Source organism: Syngnathus leptorhynchus, chromosome 1, assembly GCF_054491065.1.
Source record: "Syngnathus leptorhynchus isolate UIUO chromosome 1, UIUO_Slep, whole genome shotgun sequence".
In the NCBI taxonomy this organism is placed as follows: domain Eukaryota; kingdom Metazoa; phylum Chordata; class Actinopteri; order Syngnathiformes; family Syngnathidae; genus Syngnathus; species Syngnathus leptorhynchus.
In genome coordinates, this window is record NC_141195.1 from 4,006,189 (window position 1) to 4,009,975 (window position 3,787).

General features: G+C 45.4%; 1 non-coding gene across 1 annotated transcript; it reads left to right on the forward strand.

The window, feature by feature from the left end:
- Positions 1 to 625: 625 nt before the first annotated feature.
- On the forward strand, positions 626 to 815 carry LOC147061439 (U2 spliceosomal RNA). The gene has a single exon (XR_015068156.1). It is a non-coding gene; the product is annotated as a U2 spliceosomal RNA (small nuclear RNA).
- Positions 816 to 3,787: the final 2,972 nt, after the last annotated feature.

Sequence of the window (3,787 nt, forward strand, 5' to 3'; positions counted from 1 at the left end):
GCAGAAAGGTCTTCGGTGTTTTCCTCTTTCCTCTCCGCCGGCTTGAGATCAGCTGGGGCCAACCAGAGGAAACAAGTTATGGCTCCTCTGCTCCTGTTTGGTTTTCACAGCACACTTTCCACAGTGATCACAAATGTATCATAACACATAATAAATCATAATGCAATATTACTCCGACAGCCGCTTTCATCAATTCTGCTCTATGGGGCTTGTTGTAGTTCCCCCTAATTTCTATTTTTCAAACTGTGCATGCACTGTGGTAGGAACAAATACTAGAGCGCGACTAGCTGTAGCGCAAAGGACCAACTTGCTAGTTTTTTATCAGAAACCCTGCAAATTTCTTTGCGAAATATCAAGCTTTGCCTTTCATCTTCATCGGGACTACCCATTTAATAGGTACCTACATTGTGTATTTGGATAGAGACTGCTGAAAGGAGGCACATACAGTATATGCCTCGTGAACTACATGCATTCTGCAGCTGAAGAAGAGTGAACAAAGAAGTCGGCACGCATGTTTGCCGATTTACCAGTGTCCAGAAGGGCAGCTCTCTGTGCCATACTGTAACCGTCGGTGAGAATGGGTAGACAGGGAAGCCTGTCAGCGAGTCCGTCACTCATACACACCGACGCTTCTCGGTCTTTTGGCTAAGATTAAGTTTAGTATTTGTTCTTATCAGGTAAATATCCGATACATCACTATTGAGGGACTTAATATGAAATTACTTTTTGGAACAGGAAGATGGGGTACAGAGCTTGCTCTCCCCACTCTGCGCATCAACTGGTATTGCAATATATCTGGGACTAGTGCACCTTCCAATGTTGGTCAATTGAAATGCAAATTCAATAAAACACAGCTAAGACCGCTCAGATGCTGTTTGGCTTATGAGCACTGCTCAGTTTTTTATGGCGCGCCTTGCAAAAGAAAACAATGCCTTCAGGGCAGCCAGACAGACACTTGACCGAAAAACATTTGCTCTACTGCTCACCAGTTCCAGTGAGTCAAACCCAGGTTGCGACCATCACCAGAGGCTTGTCGCATTAGCTCATTGGCATGACCTCTTATGCCCAGTGAGTAGTACACACACACTTCTAACCCACTAGTACCATCACGTCATTCGCCAGTTTACAAATGGCACCATCATCTAACAGAGAGGATGTAAAATAAGTGGTCGCGTGCCCTGGCCTAAGAAGTCATACTTACTTGACAGGGGAGACAACTAATACTCCCAATCCCAATACTTCATTCGAGAGCAACGATTGAAAGAAGTTTGGAGGCTGTTTAACAATAGGAAAATACAAGCTCCAGATTGCAGAAAATGTTTTCAATCACTCAATGAAGCTCAGGGCCATGGCCTCAGAACGCTCCATCCGCGCTACCCAGCAGCCGATGAGTCAAAACGCTTTCTGTCCACTCATCGCCAAACAAGCATTAGGTACCAACACTTGCAACTGGATTCTGGTTGTCTTTGAAGTCGTTTCGCCTGTTGTGATTGATTCGGTACAATCAAGGTATGGTGTTGTTTCTGTAGGGCACATGTGCCTGTTGCGCCTCCTACGGCGCCTTGAGTGAGCGGCAGGGTCGTCAACCGGGGACCACCGCTCATCAGAATTTCGCTCACTTTAACCCTGGAACGCGTCCTGGTGGAGACGTCCCTGCCCCGCCACCCCCTGCAGCTGGCCCATTTTACTGCCTTGATCCCCAATCTTTATCTCTCCTCCTCAGCCACAGCCAGAAGCTTCCCTTCTCTGCTTCCTCAGTCAGGGCTTTCGTTGCCCTTCCCTTCGGAGCTTAGCCCCAGTTGTTCACACATCACGAAGCAGCCTTGTCGAAGTCGATGTGCTGACGTAGCCCCGACAGCCCTCTTCAACAGGGTAGGTGGTCGTGGACCAACCTACCTTTTCTGCGTATTTTTGCTTTCCGGGTAACTGGCTCTTGTGGATGATCACCAGGCCTTCTGCGAGTTTTTTCTTCTCTGGTACATTATAAACAAGGCGGTGTATGACAGCACTTACCTGGTTGCTGGTGGGGAAACCAGCTATGTATTCTGATTCCAAAGTTTTAATATAATTGTCAAGAAAATTCCATACAGTAGCTCAGCGATCAGGTATTGTGGCCGAGCGGTCTAAGGTGCTGGATCTGAAGCTCCACCTCTCCTGAGGTGTCAGTTCAAATCCCACTACAGCCACTTCTGCATCAATTCAGGTCTGGTCTTCTTGCCCAATTCCTGTCAGTGCAGCTGGAAAGTATCAAGACCCTTCAAAAGTCTTTGCGAAATATAAATCTTTGCCTTTTATTCAAACCTGGAGTACCCATTTAATATGTAACTGCACTGTGTATTTGGGGTGAGAATGATGAAAGAAGGGACATATATGCCTCATAAAATGTGTGCATTGAGGATGGGTCGACTTCCATGCAGCACAACCAACGTGCGGAAAATACGGGCACGACATTTCTTCTCAATACAACAACTTGAGAGAAGGTCCAAAGTTTTCCAAACGATACAAGTTACAGATAGCAGAGGATGGTCTTGATCCATCGACCTCTGGGTTATGGGCCCAGCACGCTCCCGCTGCGCCACTCTCCTAGTCTCCTAGTCCTTTAATTGGCAAACGAGCATTTGGTTCCAACTTAGAGCTGGATTTTGATTGTCACTCTTATTGTTTCGCCTCTGTTGTGTACAGGCTTCATTACATTAAGAATAAAGCTCAGTCGGGAAGCACTAACCTGGAAGCTGGTGGAGAAACGAACTTATCCGCCTTCACATTTTAATAGAATTGTCAACAAAATTCATTGTCGAAACTGCAGGTGGTATGTGGCAGAAAACGAAGAAGAAAATAATAAGAAAAAGGACCATAAATTAGGCTCCCGCTGTCGTCGCCTTTCGTGAATGCGCTGGATTTGGTCTCCAGTTTACAGCTGGTAGGTAGTGTGGCCGAGCCGTCTAAGGTGCTGCATTTAGGCTGCAGGCACTCCTGAGGTGTGGGTTCACATCCTGCCACTTCTGCATCAGTTTCACTCTATACTTCTGGCCCAGCTCTTTTCGGCGCAGCTATTGGGTACATATGATGACCCTGGAAAGTTCTTTGCGATTTATCAATCTTTGCCTTTCATGTTCATCGGGACTACCTTTTCAAGAGGTACCTACACTGTGTATTTGGATAGAGACTGCTGAAAAGAGACACATATATGCCTCGTGAACAAATAAGTCGGCAGACAAGTTTGCCGATTTATTAGTGCCCAGAAGAGCAGCACTCTGTTCCGTACTGTAACCGTCGGTGAGAATGGGTTGACAGGGATGCCTGTAAGCGAGTCCGTCACTCGTATATTCCATCGCTTCTCGGCCTTTTGGCTAAGGCAAAAAAAAAAAATTGAGCTTATTCTATATAAATTGGCTGATGTTATCGCACATTATTCCTTTGTATAATGTAGTATATGTTCTTAGCTGGCTCGGGAGGCGATCACCTCTACTGATTAGTAAGTTCTCAGCCACTGACGTGACAGTGAACTTAACTCACTTTGTGGAGGAAATAGTAACATAGCATTGTGTTAAAAATAACCTTATACTTTTGTTACAGAATCTACTATGGTAAGTTACTTTAATTGACTTTGTGTTATTTTGTAGTTGTTTGGAATTATTTATGTGTTTCTTTCCTTTAATCTAAATCTCTTTAAGTGGTGCTTCCGCTATGGTAGCTCCCCATGCTGCCATGCGGAGGCACCATAGTGTACGCTTTACTTTTAAGGAAATGAATGGTGAGTCGCTGGTAATGTCAATGTCTGGGAAGA